This window comes from Anomaloglossus baeobatrachus, chromosome 1 (genome assembly GCF_048569485.1).
Source record: "Anomaloglossus baeobatrachus isolate aAnoBae1 chromosome 1, aAnoBae1.hap1, whole genome shotgun sequence".
NCBI classification, from domain to species: Eukaryota; Metazoa; Chordata; class Amphibia; order Anura; family Aromobatidae; genus Anomaloglossus; species Anomaloglossus baeobatrachus.
Genome location: NC_134353.1, coordinates 771,363,644 through 771,375,981, shown reverse-complemented (window position 1 = coordinate 771,375,981; position 12,338 = coordinate 771,363,644). Strand labels below are relative to the sequence as shown.

General features: G+C 44.5%; 1 protein-coding gene across 1 annotated transcript in view; it reads left to right on the top strand.

Moving 5' to 3' along the window:
- ADAMTS19 (ADAM metallopeptidase with thrombospondin type 1 motif 19) overlaps positions 1-12,338 on the top strand; it is a 422,212-nt gene that overhangs the window by 75,310 nt on the left and 334,564 nt on the right. The gene's annotated exons all lie outside the window — the stretch shown is intronic.

The window sequence follows — 12,338 nt, the reverse complement described above, 5'->3', positions numbered from 1 at the left end:
TAGCCAAAGCCCAGAAAAATCCAGGGCTGCACAATATTGTGACTCCGCTTGCCCATCAAATTCAAGAAAAGTGCCAAATTTTGTATGTTAGAAATGCTACTCCAGTTCCTGACTGGAGTAGCATTTCTGATGCTGCGCATGGAGGTGCAGACCATTTTGGAGAGGCGCCAAATTCAATAACTGGTGTGCACATCCTAATGAAACTGATGCCTTCCATTTCTGCAAGACTGATGTAGCATGATTGTGCACTATGCAGTGGCATAGCTAAGGGTTTACCTCAGTGGAGCAAAACATCTGAGTCTAATCAGGTAATACCGGTTACAATTACAGTAGCACAGCTTAATCATAGGTATAGGGGAACATCAGCAAATGACTGCTTTGTTACTGAAAATCACTATACAAAGAGTAACACCAATATTACTGCCATATAGTAACAATTTAGTGGTAGATACCTGTCCTGTAGAACATATAATAGATTACAGTGCAGTTATTGATGATGACTTATAACTAATGTTCTATCTTATTGAGGGGTCCACTTTTCCCGTTTTTTCCATTTTTCCCAGACTGACACAACAACTTCTTACATTCACAACTCGTCTGCAGAGATTACTATTAGGGCTGGGTGGACCCGGACTGTAAAAGTCCAAATCTGCATGGCTTCAAAGATGCCCGGGTGCCGGACTCAGGCCCGGGATTCTGGGTGTTTGATCCGGATTCGTCACTAGAGAAGATAAAAAAAATAAAGGAAAAATAAAGAAAACAAGAATAAAGCAAGCGCTTCATCCTAACCAAAACTTCGTGTCATGGTGGCACACTGCTTCCAGGTCACACATTCACTTCCTGTACCGCTGTGATTGGTTGCAGTAAGATGTGCTCCCAGCCTGTGTAACTCTGCCTGCCTGCAATCACTGACAGGCGCTGTCTGCGGGTCAGTACTAAAGTATAAAAATAAATAAAACAATTGGAGCAAGGTCCCCTAGTATTTTTATACTTAGCACAGATAAAGCCCATGGCTACAGCCCAAGCCCTGCGCTTTTCTTGGCTATGTATCAAAAGAAGAGGAATGCTTTTTATTATTTAATTTAAATAAATAAATAATTAAAAAAACTGCCATGTGGTCCCCCCTCATTTTTCATACCCAGTCATGATAAAGCCAGCTGGGGGCTGGTATTTAAAAAAAAAAAAAAAAAAAGCCGCATGCGGTTCCTCTTCTTTTGATACACAGAGTCTAGATAAACGCAGGGCTTGTTTTATTTATTTTTATACCATGATACTGATGGTAGATGCTAGCGTGTATGGGCTCTTTTCCAGGAATACGTCATTTCAACACGCCCCTATCACATGATATGGGTATGTTCAAAATGCCGTCCGATGTTCCCAGCTAGAATGAACATTCTTTTTCTAAGTCCACATGGGCATTGAGCTGTTTATAATAGAAGCCGGGTTCTGGGGATGAGACCCCCAGATAGGGGGAGTGCAGAGGGGGCAAATCCCCCCTTTGCATGATTATGGTGAATGAGAGGAAACGTCACTATGCCCACTAACCAAGCCAGTCACGCCCACTAACCTGGAATGAGCCCATAGGCTCACGGTAGATGCTAGAGTGTATGTGCTCCTTCAGTTACACTGCTTTCCCCGCCCACCGGCTGTCCTGGCTCCTGAGTTTGGATGCAGTCAGCTGACACGCTGACACAGGGTGGGGGTGTGTGTGTCTGACTGTAATCAGCAGCCCAGGAAGTGAATGCAAAGCCTAGAAGCAGCGTACTGCTATGCTGGAGCCTTGGTAAGTCCACCGCACACATTCCTATTCCTCTATTCTTTGTGGGGCCCCGAGGTTCGGTGTCGGTGCAGCGGTGCATTACCTTCAGGGACTCCACGCGGCTGGATCTTGTCACAGGTAGGAAATCCTCTGTTTTGATTGTCGTGACGCCACTCTCAGAATTGCGGTCAGTGGAGACCGCCACTGCAGGTTAGGGGTGCCTGGGGCTGGTAGTAGGTGCAGTCAGTTGTAATAGCCTCCTGAGAGTGAGGCATGCCCCAGGGTCCCGTGTAGGTGTGTGGAACTACAAGTCGCAGAATGACTCACACGCACAAGCAGGATGTCTTTCAGGGGTTTTTACTCACTGATGGTGGCAGGGTGAGTAACCCGGGCGTAGCTGGGATGAACCAGGCTGGAACCAGGTGTCCTTCAGGCTGACTGGTGAGGGTGGCTACCAACTCGCCTTCCTTAGCCCGTTGTGTTTTGGGGTAACCCCTGCTTGAAGCCCTGCTGGGGTCGCCCAGGGAAGTTGCTGGTGCCTCTCTCCCCTTCTTTTTGGCCCGTTTGCTTGTAGCCTGGACCAGGTCACTCCGGCTGCTTGCCTCCTGTGAGCTATGGGCCCTCACTTTGGCTACGTGGCTGCGGACTCTGTGGTGTTGTCTTGGGGGTGTAAAGTGCCCCCTCATGCAGGTTTGGCAAAGGACAGGTGGATCTATCCCTGCACTGGGACCTGTTACCCGTTTGGGCCTGGTATCTCCCTGACAGTCTCCTTACTTTCCACTCCGTTGCTCTCTCTTTAGCCGTGTGTGGATTTCGGGCAGCACTACCAGGTGACCGTTCTCCCCCGTCGGTAGTCACTGCGCGTACGTTGTCAGAATTGTGTAGAGCTACAGGGTCTGCTTCTGCCCTCCCTGAACTTCACCACTCAACTGTCTTCGGCTCACTCTTCCCTCCTCTCCTGTTCTTGCCTACGTCACCTAGCAACCAGGCTCTCTACCACACCCCTCGAGTGGAGATGGAGGCTTCGCCCCCTCCTGGGATCCCCAGGGGTCCTCTCAAAGGTAAATGTGTGAGACCTGATCACTATGCGCCTGTGTAGTCACACCTCGGTCAGCCTTCTGGATTACCTGTTTTGTACTGTCCCCAGCATGGGTGCAGTACTCAGTGGTGCCTGACCAGGTCAGGGGCGCCACATCTTTCTACCACCATTTTTAATCTCCGGATTCTTATCCCCATAGACTTATATGGGGCGGATTCATAATCAGATCCATTTTTTTTTTTAAAAGAGAGCAGTCCACCCAGCGCTAATTACAAGGAAGACACATTTGACATTTCACATTTCCAGCACTGTCCCCATATATTCCCAACCTGCACAACCTCTTCATCCTACTGTCACCCCAATGCTAAGCAGCTGCTCCCGTATGTGTCCCTATTTCTGATTCTCTTACTACCACACATAATGTCCACCACTGTGCCTTTTACAAAGTAAAATGCCTGTGTGGTAAAACTGTCCCCTAGAAAGTAATAATGCCCTGTGCAAGAACACTTGAAAAGAGTGTCCACATTTTGCCCCCCAGAAAGTAATAATGCACCCAGTATAACCATTTCACAATCACAATACACTGAGTGCCCCAATATCAGTAATGCTTCCTAACAACTAATAATGTCTCCTGAGTCCCCCTATATTTAGGTCCCTTCTACACAGCATGATTCCCTCCATAGATCCATGATACACAGCATGATACACAGTTCCCTATACACATCATGATTAGCCCCACAGTAGGACCCTCCCACTATATAATGGCCCTCATTAGCCCTAGTCACATTCTATGAGGCCCTCAATATTTCCCCCACACTGTATGGATGGACCCCAGTATTACCCCCACACTGTAATATGGCCCCCAGTATTTCCCTCATACTACATAATGGCCCTGAGTATTTCCCACACACTCTAATATGGCCCCCAGTATTTCCCACACACTGTAAAATGGCCCCAAGTATTTTCCCCCACACTGTATTATGCATCCCCATATCTGATTGATGAGAGTCCGCTTCCATCCCCTTTGGTTATGTTTGCACAGTAGCGGTCAAAAAGCCACATAAGTCCACTGTCCTTCTCTGGAGAGTTTTTGAAGAAGTTTTTCCTGTTTGTGAAGTCATTTTCGAAGAGATTTTTTTATGGCCCCCAGTATTTCCCACATTCTGGTATATAACCCCCAGTATTTCCCTCACACTGTATGATGCCCCTAATGATTTTCCCCACCCTGTATGGATGGCCACCAGTATCTCCCCCCCACTGTTTGGATGGACCTCAGTAGCTCCCCCACACTGTAATTTAACCCTGGTATTTCCCTCACACTGCATCATGGCCCCCAGTATTTCCCACACATTGTAATATGGCCTCAGTATTTACCTACACTGTAATATGGCCCCAGTAGTTTCCCCCACACTGTATCATGCACCCCTGTATCTGATGAGGAGAGTCTGCTTCCATTTTCTTTGGTTATGTACACAAAGTGGTGGTCAAAAAATGATGAGTTTGCCTGTGGAAGCTGCTTAAGCCCACTATCCTTTTTTAGGAGAGTTTTTAGAAGAGTTTTTCTTTTCTGTGAAGTCATTTAGGAAGCAATTTTTCCAGAAGTGTTTTTCATAGCACCCAATATTTTCCCCACATTGTAATATGTCCCCAGTATTTCCCCCACAGTGTAACATAGCCCCAGTATTTCCCTCACACTGTATCATGGCCCCCAGTATTTTCCCCACATTGTAATATGGCCCCCAGTATTTCCTCCACACTGTATGGATGGCCCCCAGTATTTCCTCCAAACTGTAATATGGCCCCCAGTATTTCCTCCACACTGTATGGATGGTCCCCAGTATTTCCTCCAAATTGTAATATGACCCCTAGTATTTCCCCTACACTGTATGATGCGACCACCTTGCCACATCTTATACTCACCTACCCATGGATCTTGAAGAGTCATCCGGCAGTCAGGACCAAGGTATGGGTGGACCGACAAGGTGATGTCATCTTACTGGGGCCGGCCAAGTATATGCATGATTATATCATCATGCTACTCTACGTATCTGCCTCATCTGTGAGTCTTCATGTTGTTTCCTGCTGTTCTGTAGCCTGCAGGACTACAGTTAGGTCCAGAAATATTTGGACAGTGACACAAGTTTTGTTATTTTAGCTGTTTACAAAAACATGTTCAGAAATACAATTATATATATAATATGGGCTGAAAGTGCACACTCCCAGCTGCAATATGAGAGTTTTCACATCCAAATCGGAGAAAGGGTTTAGGAATCATAGCTCTGTAATGCATAGCCTCCTCTTTTTCAAGGGACCAAAAGTAATTGGACAAGGGACTCTAAGGGCTGCAATTAACTCTGAAGGTGTCTGCCTCGTTAACCTATAATCAATGAAGTAGTTAAAAGGTCTGGGGTTGATTACAGGTGTGTGGTTTTGCATTTGGAAGCTGTTGCTGTGACCAGACAACATGCGGTCTAAGGAACTCTCAATTGAGGTGAAGCAGAACATCCTGAGGCTGAAAAAAAAGAAAAAATCCATCAGAGAGATAGCAGACATGCTTGGAGTAGCAAAATCAACAGTCGGGTACATTCTGAGAAAAAAGGAATTGACTGGTGAGCTTGGGAACTCAAAAAGGCCTGGGCGTCCACGGATGACAACAGTGGTGGATGATCGCCGCATACTTTCTTTGGTGAAGAAGAACCCGTTCACAACATCAACTGAAGTCCAGAACACTCTCAGTGAAGTAGGTGTATCTGTCTCTAAGTCAACAGTAAAGAGAAGACTCCATGAAAGTAAATACAAAGGGTTCACATCTAGATGCAAACCATTCATCAATTCCAAAAATAGACAGGCCGGAGTTAAATTTTCTGAAAAACACCTCATGAAGCCAGCTCAGTTCTGGAAAAGTATTCTATGGACAGATGAGACCAAGATCAACCTGTACCAGAATGATGGGAAGAAAAAAGTTTGGAGAAGAAAGGGAACGGCACATGATCCAAGGCACACCACATCCTCTGTAAAACATGGTGGAGGCAACGTGATGGCATGGGCATGCATGGCTTTCAATGGCACTGGGTCACTTGTGTTTATTGATAACATAACAGCAGACAAGAGTAGCCGGATGAATTCTGAAGTGTACCGGGATATACTTTCAGCCCAGATTCAGCCAAATGCCGCAAAGTTGATCGGACGGCGCTTCATAGTACAGATGGACAATGACCGCAAGCATACAGCCAAAGCTACCCAGGAGTTCATGAGTGCAAAAAAGTGGAACATTCTGCAATGGCCAAGTCAATCACCAGATCTTAACCCAATTGAGCATGCATTTCACTTGCTCAAATCCAGACTTAAGACGGAAAGACCCACAAACAAGCAAGACCTGAAGGCTGCGGCTGTAAAAGCCTGGCAAAGTATTAAGAAGGAGGAAACCCAGCGTTTGGTGATGTCCATGGGTTCCAGACTTAAGGCAGTGATTGCCTCCAAAGGATTCGCAACAAAATATTGAAAATAAAAATATTTTCTTTGGGTTTGGTTTATTTGTCCAATTACTTTTGACCTCCTAAAATGTGGAGTGTTTGTAAAGAAATGTGTACAATTCCTACAATTTCTATCAGATATTTTTGTTCAAACCTTCAAATTAAACGTTACAATCTGCACTTGTATTCTGTTGTAGAGGTTTCATTTCAAATCCAATGTGGTGGCATGCAGAGCCCAACTCGCGAAAATTGTGTCACTGTCCAAATATTTCTGGACCTAACTGTATATAGACTTCAGGTCTACAGAATGGAGAGTGGTATTAGAGGGCACTGATGTCTATCGCAGAGCTTAATTGTATTGGTGCTATGCACACCAATACAGTTTGTAGTAGTGGTAGCTCTGAGTGGGCCCCTGTGAGCATGGTGCCCAAAGCGACCACCTCTTGTGCCTCTTCCCCTGGTAGCTACACTACTGGGCGCCTACACCATTCTTAAGGAATCAATTCCTTAATTTAAAAGTCTGTGTATTTGCCTAATTCTTCAAACTGACTCCAAAATTTATGTGACAGACACTGAGGCTTAGATATCAGGCTTGGAGGGTTTGGTGGGTGTAACTTTGTTGAAATCTAGGATGTAGGCCAGGACAATTTGGGGCATTTCAATATACAGTGGGGAAAAAAAATTTAATCAGCCACCAATTGTGCAAGTTCTCCCACTTAAAAAGAGAGAGGCCTGTAATTTACATCATAGGTAGACCACAACTATGAGAGACAAATTGAGAAAACTGTGCCGCCCCTGCAGCGGTTCAACCCGCTTGGATCCAGGGGTGATTGTTTGTGGCTCGAGGGCCGTTGGGAGTACCCGGGATGATGGAGTAGGGCAGCAAGGTGTCGTGGCCCTCCACGGGTAGGGGTAGACCTCGGGACTCTGTGGGATACTGTGGGATGCAGGGGTCACTCAGGTACTCACTTAGTCAATATGCAGACGCTGACAACCGGGTTAACCAAATCTCGGGGTATAGCTGCTGCTAGAGGGGAGCACGACCGGGTCCATTCCCCTATGGTGTTGCTTGGTGATCCATGACCTGCCTCCTGGCACTAAGTTTAACTTCAACGTGGTAGCCCAGTAGTATGAAACTTGTGGGAGCCTGGTCTCAGGGCTCACGCTTGGGATTTTATGGACCGTTTTGGTTGGAAGGCCCTATCCCCCTCGTTGCGCTAGTGCCCCGATTCTGGAGCAGGTGGGAGCAGATCATAAAGGCTCCGTTCTGCTCAGGTGAATTGTCCGGTTGCCTGAAGCTTCTCCCTGACTTAGGGTCAGTGTACCCCACTGTGCCTTCGGTCCCGGACCAGTGAAAGTGCCAGGCTGTTGACCATCCTCCTCGACAAGTGCAGGCACCTGGCCACAATCCCCTGTGATTGGGGGTCCGACTCCTCTAGGTCCAGACCACCGCCTGCAACCTAGGCAGCTTCTCTTGGGAGCCACCACTCCCAACCTCATCTGAGCTCCTCACAGCTCGAGGGCTACTTCCCAACTCTCCACTCACTGACAGACTCACTACACTACTCACCTCACCTCCCTGATCCCCCACCTCCAGGTGGGCGACTCTATTCCACTCAAGCCGTCCACTGGTGTGCCTGGTGGGTGTGGTGCAGTGTGTATCTAGGATTCAATTTGCTGTTGGGGGAAACATCATAAGATAGGGACCCAGAACCCTGAGGGACTTGGAATACTGCACGGAAGGGCAGTTTTTTCAGTACCCTGTGATGACCTGATAGTCCAGGGGCGTCACAAAACAAATCCAGAAAATCTCCTTGTCTGATTTGGCAAGATTTTGTTTGCAAATTTTGGTGGAAAATAAGTATTTAGTCAATAACAAAAGTTAATCTCCATATTTTGTTATATGTCCTTTGTTGGCAATGATAGAGGTCAAACATTGTCTGTAAATCTTCATAAGGTTGGCATACACTGTTGGTGGTATGTTGGCCCATTCCTCAATGCAGATCTCCTCTAGAGCAGTGATGTTTTGGGCCTATCACTAGGCAACACGGACTTTCAACTCCCTCCCAACGTTTTCTATGGTGTTGAGATCTGGAGACTAGCTAGGCCACTCCAGGATCTTCATATGCTTCTTTAAAGGCCACTCCTTCATTGCTCTGGCAGTGTGATTGGGATCATTATGCTGAAAGACCCAGCCATGTTTCATCTTCAATGCCCTTGCTGATGGAAGCCCCATTAATTCTTTCATGTACACGGATCAGTTGTCCTGGTCCCTTTGCATAGAAACGGCCCCAAAGCATGATGTTGCCACCGACATGCTTCAAAGTAGGTATAGTGTTCTTTGGATGCAATGCAGCATTCTCTCTCCTCCAAACACAACGAGTTGTGTTTCTACCAAACAGTTCTACTTTAGTTTCATCAGACCATATGACATTCTCCCAATACTCTTCTGGATAATCAAAAAGCTCTGTAGCAAACTTCAGACAGTCCTCGACATGTACTGGCTTAAGCAGGGGAACATGTCTGGCACTGCAGGATCTGAGTCCCTTGTGGCGTAGTGTGTTACTGATGGTAGCCTTTGTTACGGTAGTCCCAGCTCTATGCAGGTCATTCACTAGGTCCAGCCATGTGGTTTGGGGATTTTTGCTCACAGTTCTTGTGATCACTTTGACTCCACGGGTTGAGATCTTGAGTTGAGCCCCAGTTCAAGGGAGATTATCAGTGGTCTTCCATCTTCAGATTCAGTCTTTTCAGCCTGGTAAACGGCTACAATTTTGTTTCTGGTGTCCTTTGACAGCTCTTTTGTCTTCACCATAGTGAAGTTTGGAGTATAACTGAGGATGTGGAAAGATGTCTTTTATACTGATAATAAGTTTAAACAGGTGCTATTACTACAGGTAATGAGTGGAAGACAGAGAAGCCTCTAAAAGAAGACGTTACAGGTCTTTGAGAGTCAGAAATCTTGCATGTCTTTAGATGACTAAATACTTATGTTCCACCATAATTTGCAAAAACATATTGCCAAATCAGACAAGATGATTTTCTGGATTTGTTTTCTCATTTTGTCTCTCATAGTTGTGGTCTACCTATGATGTCAATTACAGGCCGCTCCCATCTTTTTAAGAGTGAGAACTTGCACAATTGGTGCCTGATTAAATACTTTTTTCTCCCACTGTGGTGACTAGATTAATGCATCTTTACTAGAACTATTTTGTCTATAAGAAAATTACAAAAATCTCCATGAGACTAAGAATGTAGTTACTAACATATTTTGATCCTACGGATGGGTCGTATCTTACCTTTTCATTACATTCAATACATACTGAGATTTGTGTTGAAAAATTACCAGTTTTTTTTAAACAAAAATGACTATTTACTGACATGTAGAGATGAGTGGACCCGTGGAAGTTTGGTTTGGTGGCTTCAGCCAGACTTTAGATGAAATTTGGTTTGGGACCTGTACTTGACCTTAACCCTTATGGAAGTCACTAATTGGCAGTTAGAGTCTCCGCCCACATTCAGCCAGCCATAAACAAATCAATTCCGAGGAAGGGTGAGCAGGATTTTTTTTCCTTTTTTTTTGGATGCACACTACATCAAATGGCACTGCTTTTACCCCACAGTATGAGCCGTTCAAACACTGCAAGCAGCTCATGCTGGGCTGAGCACCAAACGTTTCCTAGCACAGCGGTGCTCACTTGAGTAGTTTGCATACGTAAAGCACTCAAACTCTGAACCCGAACTCTGTTTTTTCTTTTTTAAAGTCTGTGATTGGTATGAGCATTAAACCCTGAACCTCGGCTTTGCTCATCTCTAGTGACATGTCTGTAGTATAATTGACTATGTGTGTCCAAATGATTGTGTTGTGACTTGCAGGATGTTAGAATAGAAGTGAATGCATCTGTACTTTCTCTAAGCATTCCTTAAAAAACCTAATTCTAAAGTTCCCTAGACTTTAGGAAAGATACTGTCAGGACCGAGAGTCTGTAGTGAGTCTGTGGCTGAACACGTTGATTGTTGATTGTTGATCATAAGTATCTTGGAGCTATCAATGGACATGACAATATCTATCTTATACTGCTGTGTTGAACTGTGAAGATTAGTTAGTTTTGTGTATTTTGACCCACACACTTGCACTTTTAGTTATATCATATTGTAGAATATGTATTGCTTGCTAGTACCTATGATTGATCTAGTAAGTGATTTATCCAAGGAACTTAAAATTGTTTATAGGGACAATTTACCAAATATACTGTTGCTGTTGATTTATTACACGGAACATGTCATTTCGCCAAATTCTATTAACATGCAGAAATGGGGTTAATCTGCAGGTTAATAGCATATTAAAGCTGTGCAACCACCACAACGAAAGCCCAGCTGCCAAGAGCATATTAACTTTAATCCTCCAAGCAACCTTGGACTTTCAATTATAGAGGAGTGTAGCGCCTGCCTGGATCAACAGACTCAGGTGGGATGTAATGGACAGACTAGAGGGAAGCGACTCACCAAGCAGGACCTCCAGAACCCTGAAACCCTTTAACCCCTATACAGGGATTTGGAATTACACAGGGCCCTGGAAATCACTAACTGTGGAAGGCTGCAGTCCGATGAGAGTAGTTGTCAGGCAGGGTCAAACCAGGAATAGCAGAACAGGGACAGAATCGGCAGACAAGGATGTAATCAGAAAACGTAGCAGAGGTCAAATCCGGATCGGGCAGTGAGGTACAAAAACAGCAGGCAGAAGGGTACATGCCACCCACAGTCAGCTAGTGGTACTGCAGATCCCAAGATAACCCATCCCAGTGGATGATTGGAGCCTGCGCCCACCGGTGCCGCTGGCATCGACTCCTCTCCCATCACCAGCACCATCCACGGCAGGAACACGGCGTCGCCTGGTGATCGGAGCAGAAGTCGCTGGAGCAGACTCCAGTGGTGATGTAACAAGGAGCAGCCAATACGGCTTCAGTCACCATTCAGGTGCATAGTGAGTGGATAATTGTAACCACACCAATCCATCAGTATTGAATCCGGATATCAATCAGTCAGTGGTTACAGCCTGCTGAGGATGCAGGGAGAAAAAGTTCACTTCCTCCCTGCAGCCAGTGTTTTTCTATACTTTTATCACCTGCAGCAAACACTAGTATGTTGAAAAACACACGTGTGAATATTTGCTATACATATATTGAAAAATTACACAGTTGTTTCTCACTGATCATAGTCAACACAATTGATTCATAGCAGGATTCTTTTCCTGACTTTTAAACCCTTAGTCTGCACATCTGAAAATTACATTTCCTGTTCATTGGAACATATGAAATATATTCTCAAAGACTTGACATGCTGCAGAAATGATTATTTAAATTTGCAAGGACAAAACAAACAGCATGATTATGAAATTTCAGAAATCTACTTCTCTTTACTGGTAATGTAAAGTGCATTGTTTTGTATTGAAAAATACGCTGAAAAAAAACACAGCATGTGACCAAGCTCTTAGACTTTCTATGATGAGTCTAATGCAGAAACCAAAAGTAAGAAAAAAATATTCAGAATAATTTAAATGAAAATATAAATATGTACATAGTTACATAGTTACTTAGGTTGAAAAAAGACCTAGGTCCATCTAGTTCAACCTTCCTCCACCAGTTCTACACTAATATCCAAATTACAATACTTGTTAGATTTACTAAGAATCTATTGTTACAAAGCATTTCTTTAAAAAAATATAATATTTTCTCAACAATAAAAGTGAAGAAATCAATTGGTAAAATTAGTAGTTTACATAATTAGCTCTACCGGGACAAAGAGGCAGAAAGCTAAATTGCTCGGAGCGCTGAGGACAAGAGTAGCTGTAGGAATTTAGAGGAAACTGACTATAAATAATTGAAACATTAGATAATTAGGTTGTAAGCTAGACCATTTGTATTTTTATGCTAAGAACAGTTTAATTGAGTTGTCTCCATTCAGGAAATATTTTTCACTTTGAGAAGTTTGGTAAAAAAAAACAAACTAACTGTATTATACTTGCCTTACCTGGGTCCAGGGCTGAGTCTCTAGTGCTATTCCCAAT